Source organism: Salmo salar, chromosome 01, assembly GCF_965601325.2.
Source record: "Salmo salar chromosome 01, fSalSal1, whole genome shotgun sequence".
Classification (NCBI taxonomy): domain Eukaryota; kingdom Metazoa; phylum Chordata; class Actinopteri; order Salmoniformes; family Salmonidae; genus Salmo; species Salmo salar.
This window is the reverse complement of record NC_138291.1, coordinates 93,531,241-93,549,735: the sequence shown is the minus strand read 5'-3', so window position 1 is coordinate 93,549,735 and position 18,495 is coordinate 93,531,241.

Below are 18,495 nucleotides of genomic sequence, written 5' to 3'. Positions count from 1 at the left end.
CGGACTTCTTCATTTGCAGACACCCTACCCGGGTCGACCGCCAGATGGGGACCACAACGATGGTCCACAACCAGGACAACCCACATGAATTTTTATGTTGGTTTACAACATGCAGGTTAATCGCAAGATTAAACCCAACATGGGGGGACTGTCATGACGTTGGCCTGTGGGTAAGGTTTATGACCCCCCCATAAATACCTTTCTCCCTTCCCCTCTCTTTCTGACCCTACTGAAGGACTGCTGTCCTGAAGGACTGCTGTCCTGTTAAATATAGAGAGTCTGGGAACATCAAACAAATGGGGAAAGGAACCATATTTTGGTAATAAAACCAGTTGGAAATATGCTTTGGAACGTAATGAGTATGGATGTCAGTTCGATTGTCATCTGAGACATTATGACTGATGACAGGACGACATAAACTGTACCTGGGAAAGTATACACCCTCTAGTTATCAGAGTCACATGGAATTGTTATGCAATTGAAATGTTTGATATTGAAATTGTTTGTTAGGAGATTAAATGTAATTTTAGCTTCCAAATGAGAGATTTGGGTTTTCATAAGGAAAGTGCCCTGCTTGATCAGTGGCCCACCCCTGTGAAGAGACAGGGGTTATAAACGATGAAACAAATCCTTCCCCCTCTCCACTATATAAGCCTTTGACGAAAAGATAACCACATGTTCCAGTACGTGAGGTCTGCAGCCTCTACGTTAGAAGGACACACGTCAAGTACAGAACTAAGCCAACCTCGGCGTGAGCTTTGGTGGCGAATGGTATGAACTTTGAGCTTAATCACTACAGAAGTGATACTTCCTAGCCGTTGAGTTAGCAGCGGCCGCTGAAGACGTGGGTTAGGAAAGGACGGACGACGGATCCAGTCTAACAAACAGACAAAGATACCACCACGTATCCAATTTACCACCAGAGACATTCTTCCGAGGACAGGAAGATCTGTTGGCAAACCCGGCCAGCATCTACGACCAATATACCGAAGCGCAGCTCAGAGTAAGTATTTATTGCATTTTCCTTTTCCAAATGGGCAGTAATTTAGAATGCATAAGATAATGTATTTACGATAGCATAGCTGCTGTTTCTTTGTTCCTAAGTCTTCCCGCTCTTTCACTCAAGCCCAACCCCCTTTCTTTGTGTAACCAGCTTTCATACAGGTTCCATCCACCAGGGATGTTTTCTGTATGACATCATTTGTATTCTGTGTATTTGTAATTCTGTGTGATTGGTTTAGGTATTTAGTAAATAAATAATTAAACCCAATTTTGTATTGCTGATTCAACTTGTTAGCCAGGGTTCGTGAAGATAACCAAGAATTTACAACTTTCATTATGAGACTGAAAATAAGATGATTAATTAACCTGTTGGGGCTACAGGTTAGCAATGAACCCCGAGCCGGGATTGCTAACAAGGCTGGAAATTCAAAACATCAAAAATCTAATAATTTCAATTTCTCAAACAATCAACTATTTTACACAATTTAAATGATAAACATCTCCTTAATCTAACCACATTGTTCGATTTTCAAAGAGGCTTTACGGCAAAAGCATAAAGTTAGATTATGTTAGGACAGTACATAGCCACAAAAGTACAAACATCCATTTTCAATTCAAGGTCAGGCATCACCAAAAGCAGAAACCAGCTTGAATTATGCACTAACTTTTGTCAATCTCCATCAGATGACACTCCTAGGACATTATGTTATACAATACATGCATTTTTTGTTCCATCAAGTTCATATTTATATCCAAAAACAGCATTTTACAGTAGCGTGAAATTCAGATTTTTTTCTTCTCTGAAATGCTTCCGGTGAACATAACAAAATTACTACTCGAAAACATTGGTAAATTATAATATTGTCATTCAAAGAATAATATATTATCATCTCGTAATTGCTACCGAATGGCCAGATCTCAAAATAACTTTACTGGGAAATCACATTTTGCAATAAACGGGGTGCTATGCTAAGAACAACAGGCTATGCTATACAGTTAGCATCATCTAAAATCGATAATAACATTGTAAATACCCCCTTACCTTTGATTATCTCCATCAGAAGGCAGGATCCCAGGTCCGGAAGGCATTCCAGGTCCGGAACAAATGTGGTTTCTTTTGACAAAGTTCATAATTTATGTCCAAATAACACCAAGTACTTAGCGTTCATTATGCTCCCACAAAACGTGGTGGGGGCTGGTAAAATCACGCCGAAAAGCTAAAAAAACCAAGTAAATAATCTATTTATGTTCGTTCAAACATGTCAAATGTTGTTTAGCATTAATCTTTTGGTCCATTTTTAACGTTAAACATCAGTAATATTTTCACACAACCTATCCTATGTCTAGATAAAAAATGATGACAAACTCACGTTTCTCAGATTTATGCGCAGGCGCAAAAAAATGAAGTGATGACATGTCAACTTCCTTGGATTCTAATTTGCTCTCTGTTTATCATAGACGCTTCAAACAACTTTATAAAGATCGTTGACATCTAGTGGAAGCCGTAGGTGTTGCGAAATGAATCCTTTCTCACTATGGTATCTATAAAACAATGACACTAAATAGTACAGTCACAAAATTCACATTTTTTTGGATCTATTTTTCACAGGTTTTTGCCTGCAATATGAGTTTTGTTATACTTACAGACACCATTCAAACTGTTTTAGAAAATTCAGAGTGTTTTCTATCCGAATGTGTTAATAATATGCATATCCTAGCTTCTGAGTTGGTGTAGGAGGCAGTTAAAAATGGGCACATATTTTTTTCAAAATGTCTCAATACTGCCCCCGAGCCCCAACAGGTTTTAAGATGACGGCTATCGATGTAAAAGATTACTAAGTATTTTAAGAGTTTATTCGGAAGATAACGGCTCTATAAACGTTATTCCGTGGTGCCCCGACTTTCTAATTAATTACATTTACATCATTAGCTTAATCAGGTAATATTAATTACAGAGAAAGGATTTTATAGAATAGCATGAAATATCACTTAATCTGTCATAGCCAAAGACACGACAGATGGTTTAGACCCTTTCTTCTTTAAGGTTGCTGCCCCTATCATTGCCAAGACTATCTCCAACCTTTTTAACCTGTCTCTCCTTTCTGGGGAGGTTCCCACTGCTTAGAAGGCAGCCACATTTTGTCCTCTATTTAAAGGGGGAGATCAAGCTGATACTAACTGTTATAGGCCTATTTCTATTTTGCCCTGTTTATCAAAAGTGATGGAAAAACTTGTCAATAATCAACTGACTGGCTTTCTTGATGTCTGCAGTATTCTCTCTGGTATGCAATCTGGTTTCCACTCAGGATATGGATGTGTCACCGGAACCTTAACCTGTTTAGGATAGGGGGCAGTATTGACACGGCTGGATAAAAAACGTACCCGATTTAATCTGGTTACCACTCCTACCCAGTAACTAGAATATGCATATACTTATTACATATGGATAGAAAACACCCTAAAGTTTCTAAAACTGTTTGAATGGTGTCTGTGAGTATAACAGAACTCATTTGGCAGGCAAAAACCTGACAAGGTTTCAGGCAGGAAGTGGCCTGTCTGACAAGGTGTCGTTCTTCTTGTCTCTGTTTATTGAAGAGTGAGGATCTTAGCTGTCCCGTGACACTTCCTACGGCTGCCATAGGGTCTCAGAAGGCGGCAAAAAGCTGAATCGTGGCTTTGCAGGCTCTGGCTGAAACAAAGTAGCGCGTTTGGGTAGTGGCTGGTTACAGTACTGTGAGACTCAGGCTCGTGCCCGCGTCGACCGAAAGCTTTGTTTACTTTCCTCAGTTTAGCTAAATGGACATTCCCGGTCGGAATATTATCGCTTTTTTACGAGAAAAATGGCATAAAAATGGATTTTAAACAGCGGTTGACATGCCTCGAAGTACGGTAATGGAATATTTAGATTTTTTTTGTCACGAATTGCGCCATGCGCACGACCCTGATTTACTATTTCAGATAGTGTCTGGGACGCACGAACAAAACGCCGCTATTCGGATATAACGATGGATTATTTTGGACCAAACCAACATTTGTTATTGAAGTAGCAGTCCTGGGAGTGCATTCTGACGAAGACAACAAAAGGTAATCAAACTTTTATAATAGTAAATATGATTATGGTGAGTGCTAAACTTGCCGGGTGTCTAAATAGCGAGCCCGTGATGCCTGGGCTATGTACTTAGAATATTGCAAAATGTGCTTTCACCAAAAAGCTATTTTAAAATCGGACATATCGAGTGCATAGAGGAGGTCTGTATCTATAATTCTTAACCTGTCGGAATTTTACCGCTTTTCTACGAGAAAAATGACGTAAAAATTGATTTTAAACAGCGGTTGACATGCTTCGACGTACGGCAATTGAATACTTTGAATTTTATTGTCAGGAATTGCGCCAAGCGCGCGACACTTCTTTACTATTTCGGATAGTGTCTGGAACGCACGAACAAAACGCCGCTATTCGGATATAACGATGGATTATTTTGGACCAAACCAACATTTGTTATTGAAGTAGACGTCCTGGGTGTGCATTCTGACGAAGACAACAAAAGGTAATGACATTTTTATAATAGTAAATATGATTATGGTGAGTGCTAAACTTGCCGGATGTCTAAATAGCGAGCCCGTGATGCCTGGGCTATATACTTAGAATATTGCAAAATGTGCTTTCACCAAAAAGCTATTTTAAAATCGGACATATCGAGTGCATAGAGGAGGTCTGTATCTATAATTCTTAAAATAATTGTTATGCTTTTTGTGAACGTTTATCGTGAGTAAATAATTGTTATGCTTTTTGTGAACGTTTATCGTGAGTAATTTAGTAAAATGTTAGCGAATTCCTCCGGAAGTTTGCGGGGGGTATGCTAGTTCTGAACGTCACATGCTAATGTAAAAAGCTGGTTTTTGATATAAATATGAACTTGATTGAACAAAACATGCATGTATTGTATAACATAATGTCCTAGGGTTGTCATCTGATGAAGATCATCAAAGGTTAGTACTGCATTTAGCTGTCTTCTGGGTTTATGTGACATTATATGCTAGCTTGAAAAATGGGTGTCTGATTATTTCTGGCTTGGTACTCTGCTGACATAATCTAATGTTTTGCTTTCGTTGTAAAGCCTTTTTGAAATCGGACAGTGTGGTTAGATTAACGAGAGTCTTGTCTTTAAATAGCTGTAAAATAGTCATATGTTTGAGAAATTGAAGTAATAGGATTTTTAAGGTTTTGAAAATCGCGCCACAGGCTTCATGTGGCTGTTACGTAGGTGGGACGAATTCGTCCCGCCTAGCCCATAGAGGTTAAAAGTCTTCAACAATGTCACCGTTGCCCTTGATTCTAAGCAATATTGTGCTGCAATTTTTATTGACTTGGCCAAAGCTTTTGATACGGTAGACCATTCCATTCTTGTGGGCTGGCTAAGGAGTATTGGTGTCTCTGAGGTGTCTTTGGCCTGGTTTTCTAACCATCTCTCTCAAAGATTGCAGCCTATAAAGTCAGAAAATCTGCTGTCTCAGCCACTGCCTGTCACCAGGGAGTACCCCAAGGCTCAATCCTAGGCCCCACGCTCTTCTCAATGAACGTCAAGAACATAGCTCAGGCAGTAGGAAGCTCTCCCATCCATTTACATGCAGATAATACAGTCTTATACTCAGCTGGCCCCTCCCTGGGTTTTGTGATAAATGCTCTACAACAAAGCTTTCTTAGTGTCCAACAAACTTTCTCTACCCTTAAACTTGTCCTGAACACTTCCAAAACAAAGGTCATGTGGTTTAGTAAAAAGAATGCCCCTCTTCCCACAGGTGTTATTACTTCCTCTGAGGGTTTAGAGCTTGAGGTAGTCACCTCAAACAAGTACTTGGGAGTATGGCTAGATGGTGCACTGTCCTTCTCTCAGCACATGTCAAAGCTGCAGGCTAAAGTTAAATCTATACTTGGTTTCCTCTATCGTAATCACTCCCCTTTCACCCCAGCTGCCAAATTAACATCATTACATAGCATCCCATCATCTCACAAATAGCTTCATCCTTATTCATTCATTTTATACAACCATTTAGATGTAAGTCTCATAGCTAAGGCTATTGTATAAACATGATTATGGTAATGTGGCCGTATTGTCTCTCATGAGTTTCACAAAATTGTACCAAACGGACCAGTTCGTAGCTGCATTCTTCACCGATCTTTTATACCTTCTCCCGAACATACATGTTGTATGTTTTATACCTTCTCCCAAACATCCAGTTCTGTGAGGTGGAAGAACTCCTTTGTTCTCTATGAAACCCACTCTGTCTCTATACTGTGGCCATGAGGAGAGAATCTCCTCATAGGAATTTACGACCGCTCATACGGGACGGAGGCCGCACAGGGGTTAACCCTGATTCAGATGACCATCCTACCCACACTAGATTACGGAGACATAATTATAGATCGGCAGGTAAGGGTGCTCTCGAGCGGCTAGATGCTCTTTACCATTCGGCCATCAGATTAGCCACCAATGCTCCTTATAGGACACATCACTGCACTCTAACCTCCTCTGTAATCTGGTCATCTCTGTATACCCGTCGCAAGACCCACTGGTTGATGCTTATTTATGAAACCCTCTTAGGCCTCACTCAACCCTATCTGAGATATCTACTACAACCCTCATCCTCCACATACAACACCCGTTCTGTCAGTCACATTCTGTTAAAGGTCCCCAAAGCACACACATCCCTGGGTCGCTTCCTTTTTCAGTGCGCTGCAGCTAGCGACTGGAACGAGCTGCAACAAACACTCAAACTGGACAGTTTTATCTTAATCTCTTCATTCAAAGACTCAATCATGGACACTCTTACTGACAGTTGTGGTTGCTTTGTGTGATGTATAGTTGTCTCTACCTTCTTGACCTTTGTGCTTTTGACTGTGCCCAATAATGTTTGTACCATGTTTTGTGCTGCTACCATGTTGTGTTGCTACCATGTTGTTGTTATGTTGTATTGCTACCATGCTGTGTTGTCATGTGTTGCTGCCTTGCTATGTTGTTGTGTTAGGTCTCACATTATGTAATGTTGTGTTGTCTCTCTTGTTGTGATGTGTGTTTTGTCCTATATTTATAAATATTGTTTTGTTTGTTTTTTTAAATCCCAGGCCCCTGTCCCCGCAGGAGGCCTTTTGCCTTTTGGTAGGCCGCCATTGTAATTAAGAATTTGTTCTTAACTGACTTGCCTAGTTAAATAAAGGTGCAGGGTCATTCCCAGTACCATATTAACAATGTGCAGTGATACTGGAGTGATAGGGTTAGATATGTATAGGGGTTAGCATACTATATACAGGGTCAGTTCATGTACAATATTAACCTGTTTAGGATAGGGGGCAGTATTGACACGGCTGGATAAAAAACATACCCGATTTAATCTGGTTACCACTCCTACCCAGTAACTAGAATATGCATATACTTATTACATATGGATAGAAAACACCCTAAATTTTCTAAAACTGTTTGAATGGTGTCTGTGAGTATAACAGAACTCAAATGGCAGGTCAAAACCTGAGAGATTCCTTTACAGGAAGTGGCCTGTCTGACCATTTCTTGAACTTCTTTTCCATCTCTATCATTTACTAAGGATCTCTGCTCTAACGTGACACTTCCCACGTCGTCCATAGGCGCTCAGAGCCCGGGAAAAAACAGAATGTCGTCATTCCAGCCCCAGGCTGAAACACATTATCGCCTTTCTCAAGTGGCCGATCAAGGGACACTGGGCTTATGCTCGTGACCCGACCGCCCCCGCCTTTGGGAATTTTTCCTCTGTTTGCCGAAAAGGAGATTCCCTGTCGGAATATTATCGCTTTTCTACGAGAAAAATGTCGTAAAAATTGATTTTAAACAGCGGTTGACATGCTTCGAAGTACGGTAATGGAATATTTAGAATTTTATTGTCACGAATTGCGCCATGCGCGCGACACTTCTTTACTATTTCGGATAGTGTCTGGAACGCACGAACAAAACGCCGCTATTCGGATATAACGATGGATTATTTTGGACCAAACCAACATTTGTTATTGAAGTAGCAGTCCTGGGTGTGCATTCTGACGAAGACAACAAAAGGTAATCAAACTTTTATAATAGTAAATATGATTATGGTGAGTGCTAAACTTGCCGGGTGTCTAAATAGCGAGCCCGTGATGCCTGGGCTATGTACTTAGAATATTGCAAAATGTGCTTTCACCAAAAAGCTATTTTAAAATCGGACATATCGAGTGCATAGAGGAGGTCTGTATCTATAATTCTTAAAATAATTGTTATGCTTTTTGTGAACGTTTATCGTGAGTAATATAGTAAAATGTTAGCGAATTCCCCAGAAGTTTGCGGGGGGTATGCTAGTTCTGAACGTCACATGCTAATGTAAAAAGCTGGTTTTTTATATAAATATGAACTTGATTGAACAAAACATGCATGTATTGTATAACATAATGTCCTAGGGTTGTCATCTGATGAAGATCATCAAAGGTTAGTGCTGCATTTAGCTGTCTTCTGGGTTTTGGTGACATTATATGCTGGCTTGAAAAATGGGTGTCTGATTATTTCTGGCTGGGTACTCTGCTGACATAATCTAATGTTTTGCTTTCGTTGTAAAGCCTTTTTGAAATCGGACAGTGTGGTTAGATTAACGAGAGTCTTGTCTTTAAATAGCTGTAAAATAGTCATATGTTTGAGAAATTGAAGTAATAGGATTTTTAAGGTTTTGAAAATCGCGCCACAGGCTGCCAGTGGCTGTTACGTAGGTGGGACGAATTCGTCCCGCCTAGCCCAGAGAGGTTTTAACAATGTGCAGGGATATTGGAGTGATAGAGGTAGATACTGTATGTATGGAGGTAAGATGACTAGGCATCAGGATATTTGACAAACAGAGTAGCAGCAGTGTATATGTGGGTGTGTAGGGCAGAGCAGTGTTGTGTTGTGTTTGAGACCATCTGAAGCGAGACCAATGAAAGACCAAGACCGGAGCAAAACGAGTTTGAGTCAAGACCAAGATTGGAGGGGGGGTGAGACCAATTCAAGACCGAGACCGGGATGGGTACAAGGGGTCTGAGACCTTGTCAAGACCGAGACACCTTAAAGTCAAATTTAAGACCATGATTCTAATTTTGTCAAATCACCACCATAATAAGAGTTCAACATGTCCAGTATTTCTGTGTTCATATTTCAGAACAACATATGGATTCTTTAGACATTCAGAATAGTGAAAAAATGAATGCTGAGGAAAATAGAACCACTTGTAATGGCCATCGTCAGAATTAGACCAAATTGCAGCAGAGGATGTGTTCATCATTAGAATTTTAATTAAAAAAAGAGAACACTTTACAAAAAACGAAACAAAAACGACCAGAAACAGTCCTGTCAGGAAACTCACTGAACAGAAACAATTACCCACAAAACCCAAAAGAAAAACATGCTCCTTATGTGTGACTCCCAATCAGCAACAACGAACTTCAGCTGTGCCTGATTGGGAGCCACACACGGCCCAAAACAAATAAATACAAAAACATAGAAAAAGGAACATAGAACGCCCACCCAATGTAACACCCTGGCCTAACCAAAATAAAGAACAAAAACCCCTCTCTATGGCCAGGGCGTTACAGTACCCCCCCCCCCCCCCCCCAAGGTGCGGACTCTGACCGCAAAACCTGACTCTGAAGGGGAGGGTCCGGGTGGGCCTTCTTACGGCGGCGGCTCAGGTGCGGGACGTGGCCTCTGCTCCACCCTCGGCGTCGCCCTGTTAGGGGCGCACCTGGCCGTGCCGAAGGTCTGGTGGGTGACCCTGACTGCGCCCGGCTGGCGGGCGGTGATAGCTGCGCCTGGCTGGCGGGCGGCGATGGCTGCGCCCGGCTGGCGGGCGACCCTGGTTGCGCCCGGCTGGCGGGCCGTGATGGTTGCGCCCGGCTGGCGGGCGGCGATGGCTGCGCCCGGCTGGCGGGCGACCCTGGTTGCGCCCGGCTGGTGGGCGGCTCTGGACAGGCGGGCGGCTCTGGCGGCTCCGGACAGGCGGGCGGCTCTGGCGGCTCCGGACTGGCGGGCGGCTCTTGTGGCTCCAGACTGGCGGGTGCCTCTGGCGGCTCCTGACTGGCGGGAGGCTCTGGTGGCTCCTGACTGGCGGGCGGCTCTGGCGGCTCCTGACTGGCGGGCGGCTCTGACGGCTCCTGACTGGCCGGCAGCTCTGGCGGCTCCGGACTGGTGGGCAGCTCTGTCGGCTCCTGACTGGCGGGCAGCTCTGGCGGCTCTGGACTGGCGAGACCCACTGGAGGCCTAGTCCTAGGAGGCGGCACAGGACGGACCAGGATGGCGAGACCCACTGGAGGCCTGGTCCGAGGAGGTGGCACAGGCTTAACCAGGATGGGGAGACCCACTGGAGGCCTGGTCCGAGGAGGAGGCACAGGCTTAACCAGGATGGGGAGACCCACTGGAGGCCTAGTCCTGGGAGGTGGCACAGGACGGAGACCAGACGCGCTGAGCTGGCACAACCCGTCCTGGCTCGAAGCCGTCCCCTCGCATAGGGACACCGTGCGCTCCACAGCATAACACGGTGTCTTACCAGTACCACGCTGCTTCCGGTAAGCACGGGGAGTTGGCTCAGGTCTACCGCCTGACTCCGCCAATCTCCCCGTGTGCCCCTCCCAAAACATTTTTGGGGCTGCCTCTCGTGTCTGCTGCGCTCCCTTTCCTCATACCAGCGCCTCTCAGCTATCGCTGCCTCGATCTCCCACTGCGGGCGGTGATAATCCCCAGCTTGAGCCCATGGTCCACCTTCGTCCAGTAATTCCTCCCGTCTCCAGGAATCCTGAACGATCCTCTCCATTTTCTCCAAAGTCCATGAGTCCACATTCCTTTCCTTCTCCTGGTGCCTCTCCTTCCTCCGCTGCTTGGTCCGTTTTTGGTGGGTAATTCTGTATTTCGCACTGCTAGTGAATGTATAGCCTGTGAAACTGTCACTAGTCGTTCTTGTTTATTGTTTTCCCGTGTATGCTTTATTCAAAATAAATATAAAGATGAGTATTCACATCCCGGCTGGATTTTTGTCGATTCAACACGGCTACACCTGTGACACCACTCTACAAATTATTACTAACCCAAACACAGTGGGGAGCAATGGGCCTACTACGCCTTCAGAGAAGGGCTAAGGATTCATAAAATAATGATTATTATCATATAATAATAATTATAATATATTATTATTTTAAATTATGTTCTGATTTAATCTCTTCAGTTTTTTTGGAAAGGAAAGAGTTAACACTGAAGAGAAAACAAATATACAGTCAGGACTTTTCTTTGCTGGTCTCTGGGGAGATAAATCTAGCTAGCTAAATCAGCAATTGACTAGGCCACCAGAAGCTAGATAAAGGCATATGCCATTCAACTGTATTAGGGCAACATGTTGGAGTGACAATGGATTCAACCAATCACTTTTTGACTTAATGAGTGAGAACTTTTTACAAAAACTTGAAGGCCAAAAGGTCGCTGCGCAATAACGAGCAGTAGTTCTCCCAGGGTCTAACTAGTTAGCTTTTCTTGTTGGCTAGATTGCAGAGGCTGCAGCAAATGTTATCAAAGAGGATGTTGTTGCTAATTTGTTAGCTTTTCCATTTTCAAGAATAACTTTCAACAAGAAGTTGTTTCAAATAATCATCATCTGGTGGAACTGCAGCAAGCTTGCTGTTGTTAGACATCTCTTTGAAAATACTTTGTGTGTGAAACATTGTTGTATTTAAAGTGGAACTGAAAACATTTTAGCATCATCAAGTCTTATTAAAATCCATACATATACACCTCCAGGAAGAATATGACACTGACAAGCGACCACTTACAGTGAGGGAAAAAAGTATTTGATCCCCTGCTGATTTTGAACGTTTGCCCACTGACAAAGAAATGATCAGTCTATAATTTTAATGGTAGGATTATTTGAACAGTGAGAGACAGAATAACCCCCCAAAAAATCCAGGAAAACACGTCAAAAGTGTTATAAATTTATTTGCATTTTAATGAGGGAAATAAGTATTTGACCCCCTCCCAATCAGAAAGATTTCTGGCTCCCAGGTGTCTTTTATACAGATAACGAGCTGAGATTAGGAGCACACTCTTAAAGGGAGTGCTCCTAATCTCAGTTAGTTACCTGTAAAAAAGACACCTGTCCACAGAAGCAATCAATCAATCAGATTCCAAACTCTCCACCATGGCCACGACCAAAGAGCTCTCCAAGGATGTCAGGGACAAGATTGTAGACCTACACAAGGCTGGAATGGGCTACAAGACCATCGCCAAGCAGCTTGGTGAGAAGGTGACAACATTTGTTGCGATTATTCGCAAATGGAAGAAACACAAAATAACTGTCAATCTCCCTCGGCCTGGGGCTCCATGCAAGATCTCACCTCGTGGAGTTGCAATGATCATGAGAACGGTGAGGAATCAGCCCAGAACTACACGGGAGGATCTTGTCAATGATCTCAAGGCAGCTGGGACCATAGTCACCAAGAAAACAATTGGTAACACACTACGCCGTGAAGGACTGAAATCCTGCAGCACCCGCAAGGTCCCTCTGCTCAAGAAAGCACATATACATGCCCGTCTGAAGTTTGCCAATGAACATCTGAATGATTCAGAGGACAACTGGGTGAAAGTGTTGTAGTCAGATGAGACCAAAATGGAGCTCTTTGGCATCAACTCAACTCGCCGTGTTTGGAGGAGGAGGAATGCTGCCTATGACCCCAAGAACACCATCCCCACCGTCAAACATGGAGGTGGAAACATTATGCTTTGGGGGTGTTTTTCTGCTAAGGGGACAAGACAACTTCACCGCATCAAAGGGACAATGGACGGGGCCATTTCCCGTCAAATCTTGGGTGAGAACCTCCTTCCCTCAGACAGGGCATTGAAAATGGGTCGTGGATGGGTATTCCAGCATGACAATGACCCAAAACACACGGCCAAGGCAACAAAGGAGTGGCTCAAGAAGAAGCACATTAAGGTCCTGGCGTGGCCTAGCCAGTCTCCAGACCTTAATCCCATAGAAAATCTGTGGAGGGAGCTGAAGGTTTGAGTTGCCAAACGTCAGCCTTTTAAACCTTAATGACTTCGAGAAGATCTGCGAAGAGGAGTGGGACAAAATCCCTCCTGAGATGTGTGCAAACCTGGTGGCCAACTACAAGAAATGTCTGACCTCTGTGATTGCCAACAAGTGTTTTGCCACCAAGTTCTAAGTCATGTTTTGCAGAGGGGTCAAATACTTATTTCCCTCATTAAAATGCAAATCATTTAACCACTCTGGGCTAGGCGGGATGAATTCGTCCCACCTACGCAACAGCCAGTTGAATCCCGTGGCGCGATTTTCAAATACCTTAGAAATACTATTACTTCAATTTCTCAAACATATGACTATTTTACAGCATTTTAAAGACAAGACTCTCGTTAATCTAACCACACTGTCCGATTTCAAAAAGGCTTTACAACGAAAGCAAAACATTAGATTATGTCAGCAGAGTACCCAGCCAGAAATAATCAGACACCCATTTTTCAAGCTAGCATATAATGTCACAAAAACCCAAACCACAGCTAAATGCAGCACTCACCTTTGATGATCTTCATCAGATGACAACCCTAGGACATTATGTTATACAATACATGCATGTTTTGTTCAATCAAGTTCATATTTATATCAAAAACCAGCTTTTTACATTAGCATGTGACGTTCAGAGCTAGCATACCCCCTGCAAACTTGCGGGGAATTTACTAACAATTTACTAAATTACTCACGATAAACGTTCACAAAAAGCATAACAATTATTTTAAGAATTATAGATACAGAACTCCTCTATGCACTCGATATGTCCGATTTTAAAATAGCTTTTTGGTGAAAGCACATTTTGCAATATTCTAAGTACATAGCCCAGCCATCACGGGCTAGCTATTTAGACACCCAGCAAGTTTAGCCTTCACCAAAGTCAGATTTACTATTACAAAAGTTTGATTACCTTTGTTGTCTTCATCAGAATGCACTCCCAGGACTGCTACTTCAATAACAAATTTTGTTTTGGTCCATTATAATCCATCGTTATATCCGAATAGCGGCGTTTTGTTCGTGCGTTCCAGACACTATCCGAAATGGTAAATCAGGGTCGCGAGCATGGCGCAATTCGTGACAAAAAAAATCGAAATATTCCATTACCGTACTTCGAAGCATGTCAACCGCTGTTTAAAATCCATTTTTATGCCATTTTTCTCGTAAAAAAGCGATAATATTCCGACCGGGAATCTCCTTTTAGGTAAACAGAGGAAAGAAAACAAAGCTTTCGGTCGACGCGGGCACGAGCCTGAGTCTCACAGTACTGTAACCAGCCACTACCCAAACGCGCTACTTTGTTTCAGCCAGAGCCTGCAAAGCCACGATTCAACCAGACTGTTGTTGCCTTCTGAGAGCCTATGGCAGCCGTAGGAAGTGTCACGTAACAGCAGAGATCCTTTGTAATGGATCGAGATAATCAAGAAGGGGAAGAAATGGTCAGACAGGGTACTTCCTGTACAGAATCTTCTCAGGTTTTGACCTGCCATTTGAGTTCTGTTATACTCACAGACACCATTCAAACAGTTTTAGAAACTTTGGAGTGTTTTCTATCCAAAGCCAATAATTATATGCATATTCTAGTTACTGGGCAGGAGTAGTAACCAGATTAAATCGGTATGTTTTTTAACCAGCCGTGTCAATACTGCCCCCTAGCCCTAACAGGTTAATAACATTTTTGACATGCATTTTTCTGGATTTTTTTGTTGTTATTCTGTGTCTCACTGTTCAAATAAACCTTTCATTAAAATTAAAGACTGATCATTTTTTTTTGTCAGTGGGCAAACGGAAAAATCAGCAGGGGATCAAATACTTTTTTCACTCACTGTAGAATTCCTCACAACCAAATGCCGACAGCATTATCTCCAAAGAGAACTCTCCTCAGTTATCGTCACAGGCATGTATATCTCGAGGTAGGCTCGAGGTATTGCTCGCCTGAGGTAGAGTACCTTATGATAAGCTGTAGACCACACTCTCTACTAAGAGAGTTTTCATCTCTATTATTCATAGCCGTCTATTTACCACCACAGACCGATGCTGGCACTAGGACTGCACTCAACCAACTCTATAAGGACATAAGCAAACAAGAAAATGCTCACCCTGAAGCGGCGCTCCTAGTGGCCGGGCCTTTAATGCAGGCAAACTTAAATCAGTTTTACCAAATTTCACCAGCATGTCACATGTGCAACCAGAGGAAAAACAACTCTAGACCACCTTTACTCCACACAGAGAGATACATACAAAGCTCTCCCCCACCTTTCATTTGGCAAATTTGACCATATTTCTATCCTCCTGATTCCTGCTTACATGCAAAAACTAAAGCAGGAAGTGGTCAGATGATGCGGATGCTACTGTCGTGACGTTGTATTAGTTAATGTGACGACTGTTGCTCATCGAATGATTAACGGTTTATAATTGCGTGAGTAAATGAATTAAGCAATGAATCAAGCAATTATTAACTCATCAACCTGGGGCACTATGGGAACATTATTTTGATTGAGTTTCTATTTCCCAAATTAACTCAAAGGATATCAGAATATCGATTTTACAACAGTCGCTAAATTAATCAATTTCCTCTACAGTCTCATTCTGAACGTCACATAATCCGGGAATCTGCACGGACCCGGGCTTCACCAATGAGTTTACCACACCAATCTTAGTTGATTATTTATTTACTAGCAAGCTAAAATGATGATAAAAATACACATACACAAAACACAGTCTAGCTATTGATTAGGACTTAGTATAACGGGCCAACACACTATGGCGCGTGTTACCCAAAATGGGGATTTAAAAGAGAGAGAAACCAAGAAAGTACACGAGAGAAATATACATTTGGGTTCATTTGTCAGCCATGCTTATTTAAACCTAGCCTTGCCCCGAACTGCCGCTCTTATGGGTCAGAATATAATGATGTAATTACGTGTTGGAGGTCTCAGGTGGGAAGCTCCGCGTGTGTCGTTTAGGCTTCTCAATGACGCACTTCTCCGGCGCAACTCTCTGGTTGTTCTCACGATGTCAGTGTCCTTCTTGGCTAAGTGGTCTGATCCCTCGCCCTTGATCTGAAAGGGGTCTTCTGAGGACAGACAGCTCTGTAGCTCAGAGCTCACAGCTTCAGACTCGAACGGTGTATATACCACGATTCAATGGAGAGTGGAGGCTGGGTGGTTCGGCTTGAATTCACCCGCTTAGACACAGCTACTCGTCCGTAGCTCGTGTAGAAAAAGATTTCTTTGTCTTCAACCTTGTGTTTCGTTTTGGGGTTCGTTGACTGTGTTAGACCTTCGCTGCAGCTTGGGGTCAATTAGTCTGATATGTTAATTCTTCACTCTCCTGTCTTATACCCTTGGGTCAGAAGTGGGCGTAACCGCCTTTAGGGCAATTCTCTGGGCGGACCAAGTTAAGGGGCAAGGCCTAGATTTGACTAAAATCCTATTTTAGACACTACCTTCACATCTCATCTTTACCAAAACATTCTCTTTGATTTGGATATTTTCCACACAACGTACAATGTATAAACATCAGGCATATACTGGGAAAACTCTTAAAGGTACAATGTTTTCATAATAACGTAATCTCTTAACCTTTAATAACAATTCAAAAGTTACATACATTTTCATATTCCACCTCTCGTCATGACCACCATTGTGGCTGACGGAAACCATTGTTCCAAAGTCCCTTTATTGCATGTTTAATGTTCTGAGGCCAGAATTCCATTGTGAGGACAAAGGAATTTCTCTGTGGCCTAAGGTTTATTATGGCGTGAGGGGTCATAAAACCCCCACATCTTCAGACCCCTAGATCTCTCCTCCTCTGTTGGGGTTTTGGGAGATAATCTGTAGGGTGGTGGTCTCCTGTACCCTGACCTGATCAGGACAGTCATGACACTACTCTACAGGACTGTTTTGCAAGCACAGACTGGAAAATGTTCTGGGATTCATCCAATGGCATTGAGGAGTATACCACCTCAGTCATCGGCTTCATCAATAAGTGCATCGACGACGTTGTCCCCACAGCGACCGTACGTACATATCCCAACCAGAAGCCATGGATAACAGGCAACATTCGCATCGAGCTAAATGCTAGAGCTGACGCTTTCAAGGAGTGGGACACTAATCCGGACGCCTGTAAGAAATCCCGCTATGCCCTCAGACGAACAATCAAACAAGCAAAGCATCAATACAGGATTAAGATTGAATCCTACTACACCGGCTGTGACGCTTGTCGGATAAGGCAGGGCTTGAAAACTATTATGGACTACAAAGGGAAACCTAGACACGAGCTGCCCAGTGACACAAGCCTAACAGACGAGCTAAATGCCCTTTATGGTAGTTTCGAGGAGACCAATACTGAAGCATGAACGAGAGCACCAGCTCTTCTGGATGACTGTGTGATAACCATCTCGGTAGCCGATGTGAGCAAGGCCTTTGAGCAGGTCAACATTCACAAGGCCAAGGGGGCAGATGGATTACCATGCGCGGACCAATTAGCAAGTGTCTTCAATGACATTTTCAACCTCTCCCTGACTGTGTGTGTAATACCTACATGTTTCAGGAGACCACCATAGTCCCTGTGCCCAAGGAAGCAAAGGTAACCTGCCTAAATGATTACCGCCCCGTAGCACTCACGTCGGTAGCCATGGAGTGCTTTGAAAGGCTGGTCATGGCTCACATCAACAGCATCCTCTTGGATACCCTAGACCCACTCCAATTCACATACCGCCCAAACAGATCCACAGATGACGCAATCACAATCGTACTCCACACTTCCCTTTCCCACCTGGACAAAAGGAACACCTATGTGAGAATGCTGTTAACTGACTACAGCTCAGCTTTCAACACCAGAGTGACCACGAAGCTCATCACTAAGCTAAGGACCCTGGTACTAAACACCTCCCTCTGCAACTGGATCCTGGACTTCCTGACGGGCCGCCCCCAGGTGTTAAGGGTAGACAACAAGACGTCTGCCACGCTGATCCTCAACACTGGGGCCCCTCAGGGGTGTGTACTTAATCCCTTCCTGTACTCCAGTGGTAGACACAACAGTGGTAGGCCTGATCACCGACAAAGATGAGACCACCTATAGGGAGGAGGTCAGAGAACTGGCAGTGTGGTGCTAGAACAACAACCTCTCCCTCAATGTGAGCAAGACAAAGGAGCTGATCGTGGACTACAGGAAAAATCAGGCAAAACATGCCCCCATTAACATCAACGGGGCTGTAGTGGAGTTGGTCGAAAGTTTCAAGTTCCATGGTGTCCACATCACCAACGATCTATTATGGTCCAAACACACCAAGACAGCCGTGAAGAGGGCACAACAAAAACTTTTCCCCCTCAGGAGACTGAAAAGATATGGCATGGATCCCCAGATCCTCAAAAAGTTCTACAGCTCCACCATCAAGAGCATCAT